This window comes from Mirounga angustirostris, unplaced genomic scaffold (assembly GCF_029215605.1).
Source record: "Mirounga angustirostris isolate CCGP_5_RB_7025 unplaced genomic scaffold, mMirAng1.0.hap1 SCAF_9, whole genome shotgun sequence".
In the NCBI taxonomy this organism is placed as follows: Eukaryota; Metazoa; Chordata; class Mammalia; order Carnivora; family Phocidae; genus Mirounga; species Mirounga angustirostris.
In genome coordinates this window covers 136,480,153-136,498,651 of record NW_026991717.1, presented here as the reverse complement: position 1 = coordinate 136,498,651, position 18,499 = coordinate 136,480,153, and the positions used below count along the sequence as shown (strand labels likewise).

Here is an 18,499-nt window from a genome sequence, read left to right as displayed (position 1 = left end):
TAATAAATAAGCTTAAAATAAAATAAGGCCTGCCTTTGTGACCTCTTCTTCCACATTCATGATTTATTTCTTTATTTCTTTCTTTAACTTCACCAAGATCAAGGAAACCCACACTCCAGAATGAAATTATTCTACCTCTGTGTGTTTGTACAAATATTTCTATGAGCACTTTGAGAGACGGTACAATTTACCAAGCAGAGGCCATCACACAGACATTCACAAGAGCACCAAAAAAGCAGATTTCATATTGGTCTCCAGCGCAAATACCATTTAATGATGGGCTGTGGTGCTCTGATGCCACTGGACATTGAATTTCCGTAGGTCCCTTGCTTGGCTCCATGATCACCAAGCAACCCTCTGCTGATGATTCTGCCTCTCCCATGAGGTCTGCCCATGAAAGAGAACACCTTGGTCAGAACCCAAGAATTCTGACCCACATGGCTATATTATGATTTATGATTATGAAAAATACAATTTTTACCCCAAGCAAAATGCAAATGGTTAGAGAGAGAGTGGGTAAGAGGTATCATTATGAAAAATTAACTCGAGAGGCCACAAAAATAGGAAGCATTAAGAAAGGGAGAGAGAATCCCTTATTGTTTTTTTGTTGTCTTTAATTTCACATATGGGATCTCCAGAATTGTTTGTCCAGATGAACAGTGATGTTTTTATACCCCAAGTCATGTGCATACATAAAGACATGTTACTGGATTTTATTGACAGTTGGATAGATGGGGGGAATATGAATGAATGGGGGGATGGGGGATGGATGGATGAGGGGATGAGGGGAGGATGGGGGATAGGTGGGGGGAATGGATAGATGGGGGATGGATGGATGGGGGATAGATGGGGGATGGATGGGGGATGGATGGATGAGTGAGGGGATAGATGGATGGGGGATGGATGGGCAGAGGGATGGATGAATGGGGGATGGTTGCGTGGGGAGGTGGGTGGATGGGGGATAGATGGGTAGGGGGATGGATGGGTAGGGGGATGGATGGATGGGGGATGGATGGGTAGGGAGATGGATGGGTGGGGGAATGGATGGATGGGGGGATGGATGGGGAGATGGATGGGGGAAGGATGGGTGGGGGGATGGATGGATAGAGGATGGATGGGTGGGGGATGGATGGATGGGGGATAGATGGGTGGGGGGATGGATGGGTGGGGAGATGGATGGAAGGGGGATGGATGGATGGGTGGGGGGATGGATGGATGGATGGGGGGATGAATGGGTGGGCACCGAGGTAAGACAAGAAGTGAAGAGTCCACAGGTATGGCTGGATCAGCTCAAATGTCATGTAAGAGCTTAGACTGACCAAGGTGGTCAGTAACTATTGGAAGGTTTCAAGCTGAGAGTGAGTGGCCAGGTCTGCATGGTGGTGTCAGTGTGTGCAATCAATGGAGACAGATGAGAATGGAGGCAGGTGACCAGGGAGGAGGCTGCTGTAATCTTTCAGGTATGAAATAGTAAGTAAGGGCCAAGACAAGGTGCTGAAAGTGATCCAGAGTGGGGACAGATAGAAGGGATGTTAGAGAGAAATGACCAAAGAAATTGGTTAACTGGTTAGATTTCTAAAATGGAGAGACCCTGGATGATCCCCCAGTGTATGGTGGAATGGCAGAACCAGTGGCCAAGACTGCAGCACAGAGGAAGAGCAGGTGTGAGAAGGCAGGGATGGAGTGACCATTTGGCAAATGCTGAAATCTTAGCGAGGAGCCCGGTGGGGAGCCCTCAGCACATTGGTGGGAATTGAAGATGCAAGAGAGGAAGAGAACTGTAATCAAAGACTGTATTTCAGCAAAACTGGAGAGGACCCAAGGGACAGGGTTTGCGAGTTCCTATAGTACACATTTTCTACACAGAGATCTATATTGGTAAGTGGGATTACACATTAAGTACTAGTTTGTAATTGCTTTATTTTTTCTCTTAATAAAAATCTCATGGACCTGTTCCTTTATTTTTTTTCTTTGACCTCATTTTTAGTGGCTGTTTCAACTCATGTCATAAATTACTGACTATATTCCCTATTTTGGGCATTTAGATTATTTCTGGGTGTTCACAATTATATACGCCCTCCTGTGATGTTTGAGTCTAGTACAACTGAATTTCTTGGCAAGACCTCAGAGCTCCCCTGGGATCAAAGGGAGAGAGAAGAGGACAGGGTGCACAACACTTAGGTGCTCTCGGCTGGGGATGAGAGGTCTGGTGGCAAGGGGTCATTTAAGGACCATACTCCACCTGGGGTGGCAGGAAGATGCAGATGCCCAGGGCGGCTCTAAGAATTCCTGTCTGCATCCGCAGCTCCATGGGTTCCAAGGAGCCTCTCTGGGAAACTGCTTGATAAACCATTCATTTAAAAGTCACTTATTAAATTCGATGTCACAAATACCTGTATATTGGTCCTCGCTGTGAATTAGGCCAAAGCAAACCACCTAAATCCTTAGTGTCTGATTTTGCTCATGTAAAATATCACGATGTTCACTGTGGGTCTGCAGGAGACTCTGCTCCACAGGGTCCCTCAGGGACCCAGGCTGACAGAGGCTCCACCCTCGTGTCGTTTCACCATCCAGAACATTCCACCTTTTCAGTCGCCATGGTGGAGGGAAAGAGATTAGGGAATCCAGGGCTTTTCAGGGCCTCTGCTCCAAGTCGCTCACATGGCTCTACTCACAGCCCCTGGGACAGAATGGTCACATGACCACGCCTAGCTGCAAGGGAGCTGGGGCGGGTGGGAAGACGGACGGATTATTAGGTGAGATTCACTGGCTCTGCCACAGCCTACCCTGTACTGACAAAACAGGGTCACTCTTGCATTCAATGCCCACTGTATCATGACAAAAGATAAGACACAGCCTAAACGTTGCAACAGGGAGCTGATGAAGTTGATTGCTAGACTCACCAATAGACTCTATTTTAATCCGAAAAAGAAAGCCCTTACACATCAACATCAATATGAGATCATCTCAATATATATGACGATCTCAATATATATGATGGCCTCACATTAATATGAAATCATCTCAAAATATATGACGAAAAAATTAAAGCGCAGAGCAGAAGGTACAGAATGCTGCCATCAGGTAAGAGGGGATATATACAAGTGACTGTACACTCGTCAAATGTTTCTGACACAGGAGGCTGGGGACATTGCTTGTCTTTAAGAAGAGGATGCATGGCTGACAAATTGGAGGGGAGGGCAAACTTCACTGCTATTCTTCTCCACCTCTTGAATGTGGAACCACTGGAAACGCGTGACCTGTTCCAAAAAACCTCTAAATTATTTTGTAAAAACCTTCGTTAAAATCGACTTTGAGCCGGCACATACACATGGAGGAACTTGTACACACGCACACGCACGCACACGCACACACGTGTGCGCCATGAGCTTGCCCCAGCATTTCTGACCAGCTTCCGGCTGCTGTGTCATGCCTCTTTGGGGCTCACAGGAAGCCACCATGTCACAACTGTGACTGCCAATAGCACTAAGGAGGTCACTTTCCTGCAGGCAGACTTTTTCCCCTGGTGGTCACTGCTCACGGTGCCCTCTGGCCTTGGGGAGGGGCTCCTGCTTTGATTCCATCCGACACAGCTAATTCCAGGTTTTCCACTCTTTCGAGGTGTCAGGAAAGCCCCAGGCAAAACAGAGACAACTGAACATCTGCTGCGAGGTAGCGGGATCTCGGTGCCACGAGCCTTGCTGAGTGCCGCTCCCATCTGCAAGCCCAGGGGCCACCCAGCCCACACCAGGGGAGTGCACGACCTCCAAGTCCAGCCCGACCTCCCAGAAAGCTCAGGGAGAGCAAATACCTCAGTGGGCAGTCCACCTCTCCAGCCCTCATGTCCCCGCCTCTCTGCAGGATGCCTGACAGTGGGAACAGCCGCTCCCACCAGGGACACAGCCCAGCCCTCTGGCCCCAGAAGGACAGGAGCCTAGAATCACCCAACAGCTGTGCATTTGGCAGGTGCGCACATACAGGAAGCCTTACATAGGAGGCTCCCTCCAGCTCAACAGAAGTGTAGTGAGGAGCCGGCAGACGCACAAGACAGACTGGGGCAGCGTGAGAAATCCAGGCCTCCTGCAGTAGGCTTGCCAAACTCAACCCTGGCAGGGGTGAGACTCCAACCGAGAGAGGCTCGCAAAGGCTCCGGTCCACCTAATTAATTTCAAGTGTTTGGGGAAATCAGAGAAAATTTGCTGAAGACAAATCCCAGACCTCCAATTGGACAACTGCTCCCCCTGCTCATTTCCCCCTTATGCCTAGTTCTCATGCAAATGTACCCCCAGCCAACCCATCTCCTCCTGTGGGGGGGCATGCAATCACCCCTCCCTGCCACCAGCCCGCCCCCGGCGGAGGTCTCCCCTGCCAGGCCTCAGACATGCAGAGCACGGGGCCCAGGGCTGCCTGTTCCTCCCCCTTGGCAACAAGTGAGTCGATGTATTTCAGTTGTGTGCCCAGGTGTGGGATGGGACTGACTGGCTTGGAGGCTGAGAACCCTGCAGGACACAGGGGCTCAGGGCTGCCCCTGGGCAACTGGTCCCAGTGGTGGTGGGGGGTGGGCGGGCTGTGCCAGGGGCCCAGGGCAAACACTGGCTACATGCTGGGCACTGGGGAAAGAGCAGTGGGCAGACAAAATGGTCCCTTGTCCTGGAGCTGATGGAGGAGACACGCCTTGGAAAACAAGTAAATAAGCAACATTAATCACGAGGATGGTGACAAACTATGATGACACAGAAGCCTGGAGTCACCGGGGGCTGCAGTAGAGGGTGAAGGGCTGAGCCGGTTAGGAGGAGGATGTGGGCAGAGGTGAGTTCCCAGAGGAGCGGATCCAGGGGAGAGGGAACCGGGGGTGGGGAGCCGGGGGGTGCAGCACTGTGCACGCGTCATAGATGAAAATGAGCTGGGGGCCTCCAGAAACCAAACAACCCCAGGGTGTCCAGGGCGGAGTGGGCCACAAGGAGGGAGGAACCAGACAGCTGGGAGAGGTGGGGAAGAGTCAGGGCGGAGGGGCTTTAGCACGAGGACAACCTGATCATGGGGGCAAGTGTGGGAAGAACGAATGCAGACTGCATTCGGATTTGACATGGCAGCCATCAGAATGTGAAAAGACAAAGCACATTGGGAGAAGGTATTTGACCAGCCATATGACCAGCCAAAGGAGAGAATCAGAACGTATATAAAGAACATCTACAAATCAGTGAGGAAAAGACAAACGATCCAAGAGGGAAGACTTTGAACAGGGTTTCCACGAAAGAAGAAACACCAAGAGGCCACAAGCTTATAAAAAGATGTTCTGCTTCGCAAATAACTAGGGGATGCAAACTTGGTGCCCACAGGGCTCGGCATGTGGTGCAGGGCGCGACGGGGCACAAAGCCCGTTAGGAAGCATTTGTGATTATTTAAGAATAAAACAAGAATACATTTTTTTAATTTACATTTGTTAGTTCTTTCAAATGGTTACTAAGTTGTTAGGACATGAATATGTATCAGGTTGTCTGGACCTAATACTTAATAAACAGAACCATTGGGTATTTCTTTGGTGGAAGAGTTTGTGAAGGAGTCCTGAGACACGGAGGGAGCCATGAGCTGAGGCAGTCTGGGGACCTCAGGGTTAGAGAAGACGGGGCTGTTCCAGACCAGTCTAAGAGGCTGCCCCCGAATCACGGAGGGGCGGGGAAGGCAGGTGGAGGGTTGTGTAGGGGGCCTCAGGGAACCACAAACAGTCCTTCTCCTCAGGGGCCATAAGAGTTCCTCTAAGTGACTCACGACCAGCTCCTTCTTGTCCCTGTTTCAGGAGGGTGCAGGCAGTATGACTGGACATCGAATGGACTCAGGGGCAAGGGTCCACGCCCTGTGTGGTGGCCTGAATTGTGTCCCCAAAGCCATGTCTAAGTCCTAACCCCCAGAACCCATGAATGGAAACTTACTTAGAATTAGGGGTCCTCATAGATGTAATTAGGTTGAGACTCTCAGTATGAGATCATACTGAGAGTCCTTATAAGAGATTGGGGTCCTTATAAGAGAAAGGCTGAGGGAGAGGCCCAAGACCCAGTGAGGCACGGGGAAGAGGACCACATGTGCAGACAGAGAGAGACCGGAGAGATGTCACCCCAAGGCAGGGAAGGCCAAGAGCCCCCAGAGTCTGGAAGACAAGAGGCGGCCCTCCCCCAGAGCCTTCGTAGGGAGCCTGGACCCTGCTGACACCTTGATTTAGGACTTCTAGCCTCTAGGACCATGAGAACAAATTCTCATCTTTTTTTTTTTTTTTAAGATTTCATTCATTTATTTGAGAGAGAGAGAATGAGAGAGAGCACATGAGAGGGGGGAGGGTCAGAGGGAGAAGCAGACTCCCTGCCGAGCAGGGAGCCCGATGCGGGGACTCGATCCCGGGACTCCAGGATCATGACCTGAGCCGAAGGCAGTCGCTTAACCAACTGAGCCACCCAGGCGCCCAATTCTCATCATTTTAAGACACCCAGTCTGTGGTAAGTTGTGGTGGAAGCCACGGGAAATGAATACACCCTGTCTGGCCATTGCAGCAGGCCAGCCGACATGGGACCCTCCATTCAGAGTGGGCTGTCACATCGTAACTGCCAGGAACTAGCAAACCTACCCACCTGACCCAGCCGTTTCTGTGCACCAGCAACTCTGACCTTGGCATAGTGGCCTCCCCAGGTGGCTTCCCCCTCATGGGAGGAAGGAAGGGGCCGACACACAGCCCGTGAGACACTAGGAGACAAACAGCGGCAGCTGGGGAGAACGATGCTGTGTCCCCTCATTCTGTGCTGTGCAGTCATGGGTCTGTCATTTCCCCCTCTGGGCGCCCGTTGGCCCACATGCCACATGTCTTGAGAAATGAGTTAGCGTTGGGCCCTTACAAACCATCCACCAAGGGCCCAGCCTGTGTGTGTGTGTTAGGCAAGATGCTCCAAGTCAAGTCACCACCGTGACGACATTTCCCTCCTTGGCAGGTGGGGCAGGTCCCCAGATGTACTGGTCAGTTACCACTGTTCTAGCCAAGTCCCACACACCGCGGCTTCTAACAATGGAAATGTATTGTCTTCTGGTCCCAGAGGCCAGAGGTTGGAGATCCAGGTGTTGGTAAGGCTGGTTCCTTCTGAAGATGGTGGAGGAAGAAAGTGTGAATTTAGACAATTGTCTTAAACCCCATGAGCCCCTGGTGCTTCCTCTAGAAAATGAGAATAAAATCTCAGTAGTTGGTCCATGGGGTATCGGCGACAATTAAAGGAGAGAAGCCTGGGATGTGTGCATGTATGTGCCCTCGGCAAGCAGTACGTTATGACTGTCCTAGGTCCCCACTTTCTGGCACATCGTGGGCATTTAATTCATGTGTGGGGAGTAAGGGAGAGAATCAGAATATATAAAAATAAACCAATAAGTAGCCATGATTTTGACAGCTTAGGAATAACCAAGCTTCCGCCTTTGGGCAAAAAAAACCACAGTGCCCAGTGAGTTGCAAAGATAGCCAATGTCCCTGCATGTCCCCACCAAGGCATCCTCTGTGGGAGAAGGCAGCTTCACGGTTTCTCCCACTGTCGAGACTGGTAAATGTTTTATAGTTATTTACAAGGCAGAGCAATTATGTATAATTATTCCATAATGCAAACACATTATGAATACTTACAGCACCGTTCCCCCCCACCCCAAGGAATCTGGCGGAACTGTGTGTTAAAGATATTTTGTGTAATTGAAATTTGGAACAGGTGTAGAAAGGAAAAAAGAGCCTTCCTGACAGAGGTAAGGGAAACTGCCAGACACTCTCTTGTTAGAATAAGAAAGCCATTCCAGGAAGGAATGGGGAAGGGCCCTGCTGTGGGAGGTCCCGCAGATGAGAGCATCGAACTCCACTCCCGAGAAGAGGCCAGGTGCCAGCCCGCTCTAACACAGCACCTCTTCTTACCCCCCATCGCACTCACCACCTCCAAGTAGCCTCACCTGCTCACTTGTCCATGGTCCGCCTCCCCCACGGAAGGGGAGGATTTCTGGTCTTGTGCACTAGTCGGGAGCACAGTTGACACTCAATAAATTCCTGTTGAATAAGCAAGTGTAAAAATGAGTAAGTCACTCCCCAGGGGGAGGAGTGGGGGAAAAGGAATTAGCATTCGATGAGCACTTACTATCTGGGAGAGTCCCAGGACAGCACTTAGCCCTCAGGAGCTCCCGGGGCTCGGGGTTTTACCCCCCAGTGCCCAGATGGCGAGATTACACAGGGACAGGACTGTGGAGACGAGCTTCTCGCTCGGGCCCCGCTCCCACCCCTCCAGGACAGAGGCCATCCTCGGCATCTAACACCAGCCCGCTGACAAAAGGAACATTCTGTATGGGCAGCCAGGACATCATAAATCACCCTACTGAACAGTGCCTCTGTGATCAAAAAGGAGCCATCAGACACAAAAACTGCTCTTAAAAATGAAAAGGGGAACCCAGTGGCCACAGGGGGGCGGGGGGGCGGCCTTCATAAGGCAAGCTCATTTTCCCGACAGCTGAATGGAAACTTGAACCGCAGTCTCTCAACCTGAACTTCGACTTGGCCTAATTCCATATCAAGTGACAAGTTTGCCACCTGTCCTGGGTCTGGCCCACAGAAGACCTCAAAGGGCACCTCTCCCCTCACTTGGCCTTGACGTACAAATCCTATCTGTTCTTATTTAAGAAACAATAACAGCATTTATACCCCGTCCCCGCACAGATGGCTGGACAGTCGCCTGATCCTGTGTCTGCCCCTCCATCTGGGAGAGTCGGCGGCGGTGGGGACGGCCAGTTTAATGTGCGGGTGAGGCTGACGAAACCACCTGCAGGCAGAGGAACCGCTTTAATGGGGGCGACAGATGAAACTCGCCCACCTTGGCCCTAAGTGTCAACTTGAGGACACAAGGTGAACCTGGGAGTCAGACAGACTGTGGTCAGGACCCTGGTCCCTCACGTACTCCTTGTGTGACCTTGGGCAGGTCACCGGACTTCTCTGCTCGGCTGTCTTAGCCATAAAAAGAACCCCTTCCCTGTGGTGTGATTGTGACGGTTTAATTTAACGGGATAATGTACGTAGATCGCTGCAGATCTGACACGAAATGAGCTTCTCAAGCAGTAGGTGTCATTCTTAGGTTACTGACTCTCGGCAAACGTCTTCTGAACCAGCCAAGTCTCCAGGAACAAGGCCGCAAATCTGGTTCCCTGTTGAACTCACTCCTTCCCAGGGCTCATCCAGAAAGTCAGGGCCTCACAGATCTGTGAGAGACCTTACACGTCATGTGATGTGCCCGTTCTCTACAGAGAGGGACACCAAGTCCCCGAGAGGAGAGAAGAATTGGCAGTGATGGCAGAGCCAGGAGCAGAACCCCGGATCACCGAGAGTTTCCCCTTAGCTCCTCTTGCTTCTATATAGTCTGTCAGTTACCCTTGCTGCGTAACAAATGCCCCCAAAACGTAGCAGCCTAAAACGACGACGATCACCTTCTGCGGAGGCTACTTTGCTCAGGCTGCTATCTCAGCAGCTCACCACACCCTGAGCGGCTTAACCAACAGAAATTTATTTCTCACAGTCCCGGAGGGTAGAAGTCCAAGATCAAGGTGCTGGCAAGGTTGGTTTCTCCCAAGCCCTCTCTTTGGCTTGCAGACAGCTACCGGCTACCTTCTCTCTGTGCATCTACATCCCTGGTGTCTCTCCCCTTCTTATCAAGACACCAGCCAGACTGGGTTAGGGCCCACCCACCCTTAGCATCTCATTTAACCTTAATTTTCTCTTTAAAGGCCCTAACTCCAAAGACTGTCACATTCTAACATCCAGGGGTCGGGGCTGCCACAAACACACTTGGAGGAAGGCGCAAAATTCAGCCCCTGACATTGTCTGCCACTGGTTCTGCAGGCCAGGAATTTGGGAGTGCTCAGCTGGACGGTGGGGCCAAGGGGACCGATGGTGCAGCTACAGTCAGATGGCAGTGGCTGGAGCTGGAATGGCGGAGGGCTGGAGCCTCTGGGGCCAGCAGGGCATTTCTCTCTCTCTTCTTCATGATCTCAAGCCTTCTCCGGGAGGTCTGTGCACGTGGACAGGTCTGGGCTTGCGCGGGCAGCCATGCCGCTCCCATCGTCATGGGGATGGCACAGGGCTCCAGCATGAGCAATCCAGCCGACAAGCTGGAAGGTGGACGACCGGGCAGCACATCACTTCCACTGCCTCCTTCAAGTCACGAACTGTACCCGCTTGAAGAGGGTCCCCGCAAAAGCCACCAGAAGGTCACCTTATTTAGAAATAGGCTCGTTGCAGAATCAGGTAGATGAGGTCATACGGGAGTAGGTTGGGCCCTCGGGCCAGTATGACTGGTGTCTGTAAAGGAGAGGGAGAATCAGACAGAGGGACAGAGGGGACACAGTGGGAGAAGGCCATGCGAACGTGGAGGCAGGGCCTGGAGCAAGGCCGCTACGAGGAAGGTCAAGGCCTGCCGGCAGCCACCAGAGGCTAGGAAGAGGCAAGGAAGACTCCTCCCCGGGCCCCGCAGAGAGAGCATGGTCCTGCCAACACCTTGAGCAGTGAGGGAATAAATTTCTGTTGTTTTCAGTCACCCAGTTCACGGTAATTTTGTTGCGGCTCTAAGGAAAAAAGACACAAGCCCAGCCAGCTTCCAGGGGAAGGGAATCAGACTTCACCTCTGGAAGGAAGGGGGCAACATTCTAGAAGAGCACAGGGACAGGAGAAACTGCAGTGACCACCTACAAAAAGTGCAATTGGGCACAAACTCTAAGTTGATGAGAAGAGGGACGCGAAGTCACAGGCCTCCAGACCCTCCCAAGCCAGTCCACGCCCTCCGGGGTTGACCACCTCTGCCTGGAGAGCCCCTGAAGGATTTAAGATGAGCCAGACCTGCGGCAGGAACAGAGCTGGCTCAGGTGGCCAGAGAAGCTGGGGAGGAGTGGCTTCTGCACCAGCAGGAAGCAAACCAACACCTTGTCGCCCTTGAAGCCTGAATAGGGATGTACACCAGGCAATGCCAGGAATCCGTCTGAGCTTTAGGAAAATCTGGTGCTTCCTGGGCTGACTGGGGCTTGAGGGGATGGTCTTTTTTTTAAGATTTTATTTATTTATTTATTTGAGAGAGAGCAAGTGAGCGAACGTGCAATCAGGATTGGGGGAGCACAGAGGGAGAGAATCTCAAGCAGACTCCCTGCTGAGCATGGAGCCCAACACGGGGCTCGATCTCACAACCCTGAGACCATAACCTGAGCTGAAACCAAGAGTTGGACACTGATTCTAGAGGCACTCTGCCATGCCCCACCAGCCACTCTAAGCCACCTCGCCCAAGCTTCCTGTCCTGCCCTTTTGTTGCCACGCCCTTCACTGAGACCACAAGGACTTGTGTTTTGCTTTTCAAATGCCACCCTTGACTCAGAGTGTTAGGGTCGGGGTGGAGGGAGGGTGGCAGGAGACCTCCAGTTTCCCAGGACTACTCGCTAAGATCACTCCCCACAGGTCTTAAGGGAAGACCCTAACAATCCAATCACTTGGGATGCTAAGGGTTGTAATAAACCAAAACTCCACCTTGAACTGCCTTGATCTCAAAGGAAATATTTTACTTCCTTCAAGTATAAGACTGGAAATAGGGTAAACTCCAAGAAGACTCTATTAGTTAAAGAAATCCTAGCAGCAAGCAAAAGCAAACTCACAAGTGACTCATGGCTCCAGTATAATAGAGGTTTATGGCTCATTCCTGTAAAGCCCAAAGCAGGGTTCTGGCTGGCAGGTGTCTCCTCTCCAAAGTATGACTCAGGGACCCAGGCTCCTTCCACCCTGTGGCTAGTCTCCTTTCAATGTGAGGATTCCAATGTTTCCGTGTTCAACTGCATCAAATTTACAGAGAGGGGAAAAAATTGGATGATGGGCGGGGGCCAGGGGGCTGCTTACTTCCCATCTCCCCTACAAGGACGCATGCAAGTTCCATGAGGGCAGAAATTTAGGAGGCATGTCTACCCCAAGCGTGGGATTCAGCACACTCAGTGAATTGGCTCTTGTTTTTAGACTTATCCCTCATGGTTGCAAGAAGGCTGCCATTGCCCCAAGCATTACATGTTCACACTGCAGCATCCACACCAAGAAGCAAAAAAGGAGACTCTAGCCAAAGGAACTCCTCATATATACCTCTCTCTTCTTGTCAGAGAGGAAGATCTTTCCCAGAAGTTTTCTTGTTCATCTCATAATCCCAAACTAGAACATAGGACCACTGCCTTACATATGACAAAAGGGAGTCCGGCAAAGGGAATAACAGGATTTTTGAGCCTCTAGCATGGAAGGTGAGCAAGGGTGAGGGAAGTATAGAATAGGCTTTGCCACACAGCCTTACTCAAAACCAGCCCCACAGTGGGGCCCCCTGGAGGCTGCATGATGGAGATGTCCAGGCCGACCTGGGAGGGGCACCAAGCAAGGCCAGAAGTGACACATGCAGCACGAGGCTCATAGGGAACTAGAGATGGGACATGTGCCCCAGCCTCCCACAGCCCAGGACAGCACCACCGGCCCAGCCACGTAAGGAGTGAGCCGGAAGGTCCCAGAGTCAGCCCATGAGGTCAGGTTAGAGGTGCTCCCTTCGGCATCAGAAGAAGTGCGAGGGCAGAGATGAAGCAGGTGACTGTGAATAAGAACTGTCCCTCTGGGTCAAACCCTGCATTTCTGCAGTGGCTTCTGTCTGAAATCAGCAGCGCATGGACCCAGGCACATGCTCCGTCCACCCGCCTGCCATCCCTGTCCTCCCTTCCTCCTGTTTAATTTCCCCCTCTTTGGACCCTGTGATAAAATACAGTACAGTATTTTCCCCCTTGGAAAGGACAGCTCTTTTAACAGTATTACAAAGCACCTTCAATTTGAACTCAACTTGTAACCTCAACTGAAGACTATTTTGCTTTTAGTCACTATTATGTGGAATGTTATTCATTACTTTCTTTTTATTCCCAGCAATGTGTTTTCTATCAATGTGTATCTTTTGAAACTTTTTTTTTAACATGAATGAATTTTTCTCTACCACAATATTACAGGAGGAGACAGCATGCATGCTAAACTCCAGAGTGTCTGACTTCTTGGAAGGGAAAACTAACATGGGATGGAATTCATTCTTTCTCCTGGGCCTGTCCTCAGGACCTGCCAAACCCCAAGTTCCCCACTGCTCACCTGCCTACTGAGAACCGCCCCCCAGGGCCACAGTGCAGGCTCAGTCTTCATGGTCATCCCAAGCGTTGGGGCTCGTGGCCTGTGCGTGCTCAGGTTCAGGATAGACAGGGGTTTGGTGACTCTGAACCCTCGGCACCAGATGTCACCCCCACTGAAGAGAAGGCCTGCTCTGCCCAAGAGAGCAGAGGTGGCTCCAGCACGCTGAAGAGTCTGGGGCTGGGTGCAGAGGGTGTATTTTCTGAGTGAGTGACCTTAGGAAAGTCACTGATCCCCAGAGAGCCCCGGTGAGCCTCAGTGTGATCTCTGCAGAGTCGAGGTCAGCCCCCAGGGCTGGGTGTGGGCTTCAGTCTCTCCTGTCCTTGTGCCTGGCCACCTCGGAAGGGCGGGGCTCTCTCTACATGGGAGTCATGGTTGTTCTTCAGAAGAAGCAGAACTGCCCAACGTGGTCACTGTCCTCAGGACTTTACAGTTTGGAAGGAAGAAAGGCAAGAAATGCCTCCAGTCCTCAAGGCACCATCCCAATGCTGCCTCCTCCAGGAAGCCTTCCTTGTCCCTCCACCCCTGCTTGGTGCCCTGGGAGCAGGTGGTGAGCATCTTGTCACTTTATTCTTTGTGGATCTGCAAGCCTGTCATGCCTGAGCTCTCCTTCCTTTGTTCCTGAAAGCCTAGAACCTAATTTCTACTTGAAGACATTCAGAAAATACTAGCTGACTTAATTGAGACACACAGAGGTGCAGACAGAGGTAATTGCGAAGTTAAATCACATCGGTCTCTGCAGCTGCAAGTGGGTCTCATGAGCATTCCCTCAGAACACAGCTCCTGGAAGAACTGATTTAGAAGAAGGTGAGGTGCACTGAAGGGCCAGGTCATGGCCAAGTGGTCATTTGGAAAGCTGAGTGTCATCATTTCCACATGACAGTGAGAACCTATAATTGACCAGGCCCACCACCATTTCCAAAGAGCTCCAGGGGATGGGGGTGGGGGGAGGACTATATTCACAATGTCTAAGCCTGCAATGGGTTAGTAGCTAGAATGTGCAAGAGACTCCTGCAGATCGAGAGGAAAAAGGGAGCAGACCTAATAGAAAATTGGGCAAAAGGAAAGAACAGGCAACGTGCAGAAGAAGAAAACAAAGGACCAACAAGTATGTGAAGAGATGCTGGAACATACTAGTCATCTGAGAAGTGCTATTTAAAACAAAGACAGCACATTACACATACTGAACTGGCAAAAATTAGAAAGCCGAGTTATGCCAGGTGTTGGTGAAGATGCGGGCTGTGGCACGTTGGTCAGATTACAGGCCCCACGACACAAACACGCCCTGTGAGGGCGCCCGCTGGGGCCCTACAGTATTTTCCCAAAGCCAAGCCTCACTCCACAGTGAGGAGCACCAGTCTTGTATGTCCCTAATAAAGGGCAAATTGCCACCATGAATGCCAAAATGCTTTCTTACCACTTAGGATTTTTATACTCATTGAAAGGGCTCTTTTTGATTTGTTTAGACACAGCTCTTTTTAAAAATTATTTTCTGCTTGGGCACCTGGGTGGCTCAGTCGGTTAAGCGTCTGCCTTCGGCTCAGGTCATGATCCCAGGGTCCTGGGATCGAGTCCCGCATCGGGCTCTCTGCTCTGTGGGGATCCTGCTTCTCCCTCTACTCCCCACTTGTGCTCTCTATCTCACTATCTCTGTCTCTCTCTCTCAAATAAATAAAATCTAAAAAAAAAAAATTATTTTCTGCTCTTAGGCTCACAGAAGAAGAAGATTAGTGAAATAAATGGAGTGGAGTCTTCCTAGCTCTCCTTCCCGCCCAGGCCCAGCAATCATGCACCAGCTTTTGGTGTTGGCAGCACCCATCCTTCCCAAACCTCGTTGCCTTCATGGCATTAATCATGGGCGTTTCTTGAAAGAGGGCTTGGCTATCAGCCCCCAACATTCTCCCAGGCTGCAGTCGCCCTGCACAGGTTGTCCCCATGCCCATGTTATGACATCCGTGGGGGGCAGGCAGGGGCAACGTGTCACAATGGCCAACAGCAGGCACAGGGGGCCAGCCAACTTCAAGATGTTAGAATAACTAAGAACATGCCTGTTAGGATCCCTGTTTGTGGACTGGGAGCCCATCTGGGAACGACAGGAAAAACGAGACACAGACACCATGGAGGACCACGTGCCTAGAAGCATCAGACACGGTGTGCACACGCACCTGCTTATGTAAACCGAAGCAGTAATTCTCATTAAACTTATGGGAATGGGGGGGGGGGGGGGCGGAGCAAGATGGCGGAGGAGTAGGAGACCTGGATTTCGTCTCCTCTCAGGAATTCAGCTGGATAGGGATCAAACCATTCTGAACACCTAGAAACTCAACAGGAGATCAAAGAAAAGAATAGCAACAACTCTCCAAACAGAAAAGCGACCATTTTCTGGAAGGTAGGACGAGCAGAGAAGTGAATCCGAGGCGATGTTCCGGAGGATAGATGGCGGGGGAGGGGCCTCCGTCGGCCGCTTCTGGCAAGTGATAGAGCCGCGGAGCACAAAATTGGAACTTTTAAAAGTCTGCTCCGCCGAGGGACGTCACTCTGGTGGCTAAGCGGGGGGTAGAACCCTCCGGGACAGTGTGGTCTCAGGACCCTCGGGGTCACAGAAAGACCGGGGGTGCCTGAGTGTGGCAGAGCTCCCAGGTAATGGAGCAGGGAAGCCGGCTGCAGAGGGGAGCCCAGGCGCGGGCTCTCAGCTCGGGGTGGCCATAAACCGTGATCCGCGGCCCAGTCGGGCCCCTGTTCCTCCAGCAGGGACCCAACAAGCGGCAGATCCGGGGAGACTCACCTTCCTCCCCGGGGAGGAGCCGCGTGGGACTGCACCGCAGGGATCTGCTGGGTTTGGAGACTCCACCCGGGGTCGGGGCCAGAGATAGAAACGCGCGGTCACAGGCCGGGTGAGCACGGAGTGCGGCCGGAGACCGGGGAGCCGGGAGTGACTGACAGCTTTTCTCTGGGGGCTCACTGAGGAGCGGGCCCCCGAGTTCTCGGCTCCTCCGGGGCGGAGATTGGGAGGCCGCCATCTTCACTCTCCGCCTCCAAAGCTGTACGGAAAGCTCGCAGGGAACAAAAGCCCCGGAGAGCAAACCCGAGCAGATGACTTAGCCGGGAGGGGGCAAGGGCGGGGCAATTCCGCCTCCGGCAGAGACATTTGGAAACCACGGCAACAGGCCCCTCCCCAGAAGATCAGCGAGAACAGCCGGCCAAGACCAAGTTTACCGATCAATGAGAACCGCAGAACTCCAGCGCTAGGGGAATACTGCACATAGAATTCATGGCTTTTTACCATGATTCTTTAGTCTTTCAAAGTTAATTTTTTTTAACTGTCCTTTTTTCTTTTTTTTTCTTTTTGAATTTTTCTTTTTCCCTTTTTCAACCAACATCTTATCAATCCTTTTTTAAAAAAAACATTTTTATTTTTCATTTTTAGAGTCATATTCTATCCCTTCATAGTAGTTACCCGTATTTTTGGCTTATATATATAAGTTGTTCTCTCTTTAAAATTTTGAGATAGTTTCTTCTAACAGATTAAAATATACCCTAAATCTCTAGTATATGGTGTTTTCTATTCCCCTGCCTGATCACATCCTCTCCCTTTTTTTTTTCTTTTTCTTTTTTCTTTTTTTAAATCCTCTTCTTTCTTTTTTCAAACAACTTATCAATTCCTTTTATAAAATTTTTTATAATTTTCATCTTTACAGTCATATTCCATCCCTTCATCATATCAACCCTTATTTTTGTACATATATAAGTTTTTCTTTCTTTAAAATTTTGGGAGGCACTTTCTTCTAAAAGACCAAAATACACCCCAAATCTAGTGTGTGGCACTGATCTATATACCAGCCTGATCATATTTGATCACATTCTGGTTTTTTTGTTGTTGTTGTTTTGTTTTGTTTTGTTTGTTTTTGTTTTTATCTTTATCTTTTTCTTTTTTTTCTTTTTCTTTTTTCTCTCTTTCCCTTTCTTTTCCCACTGCTTCAGGTCTTTTCTGATTTGTTTACAGTATATTTTCTGGGGACGTTGTTACTCTGCTAGCATTTTGTTCTCTCATTAATCTATTCTCCTCTGCACAAAATGACAAGACGGAAAAAATCACCTCAACAAAAAGAACAAGAGGTAGTACCGACTGCCAGGGACCTACTCAATACGGACATTAGTACGATGTCAGATCTAGAGTTCAGAATCATCACTTTAAAGATACTAGCTGGGCTTGAAAAAAATATGGAAGTTATTAGAGAAACCCCTTCTGGAGAAGTAAAAGAACTAAAATCCAACCAAGTAGAAATCAAAAAGGCTATTAATGAGGTGCAATAAAAAATGGGGGCGCTAACTGCTAGAATAAATGAGGCAGAAGAGAGAATCAGTAATATAGAAGATGAAATGATGGAAAATAAAGAAGCTGAGAAAAAGAGAGATAAACAACTACTGGATCACGAGGGCAGAATTCGAGAGATAAGCAATACCATAAGACGAAACAACATTAGAATAATTGGGATCCCAGAAGAAGAAGAAAGAGAGAGAGGGGCAGAAGGTATAATGGATCAAATTATAGCAGAGAACTTCCCTAATTTGGGGAAGGAAACAGGCATGAAAATCCAGGAAGCACAGAGAACCCCTCTCAAAATCAATAAAAATAGGTCAACACCCCGACATCTAATAGTAAAACTTACGAGTCTCATAGACAAAGAGAAAATCCTGAAAGCAGCTCGGGAAAAGAGATATGTAACCTACAAGGGTAGAAACATTAGATTGGCAACAGACCTATCCACAGAGACCTGGCAGGCCAGAAAGGACTGGCAGGATATATTCAGAGCACTAAATGAGAAAAATATGCAGCCAAGAATACTATATCCAGCTGGGCTGTCATTGAAAATTGAAGGAGAGATAAAAAGCTTCCAGGACAAACAAAAACTAAAAGAATTTGCAAACACAAAACCAGCCCCACAGGAAATCTTGAAAGGGGTCCTCTAAGCAAAGAGAGACCCTAAAAGCAACATAGACCAGAAAGGAACACAGACAATATACGGTAACACTCACCTTACAGGCAATACAATGGCACTAAATTCCTATCTTTCAATAGTTACCCTGAATGTAAATGGGCTCAATGCCCCAGTCAAAAGACAGAGGCTATCAGATTGGATTAAAAAACAAGACCCATCGATATGCTGTCTGCAAGAGACTCATTTTAGAACCAAAGACACCCCCAGATTGAAAGTGAGGGGGTGGAACACCATTTACCATGCTAATGGACACCAAAAGAAAGCTGGGGTGGCAATCCTTATATCAGAC

General features: G+C 50.0%; 1 long non-coding RNA gene across 1 annotated transcript; it reads right to left on the bottom strand.

Annotated features, from left to right (window-relative positions):
* Positions 1-1,148: 1,148 nt before the first annotated feature.
* On the bottom strand, positions 1,149-15,788 carry LOC129046576 (uncharacterized). Its single transcript, XR_008508212.2, has 3 exons — positions 8,699-15,788; positions 7,960-8,053; positions 1,149-7,120 (listed from the first exon to the last, which is right to left on the bottom strand). It is a non-coding gene; the product is annotated as an uncharacterized LOC129046576 (long non-coding RNA).
* Between the last annotated feature and the right edge of the window lie 2,711 nt (positions 15,789-18,499).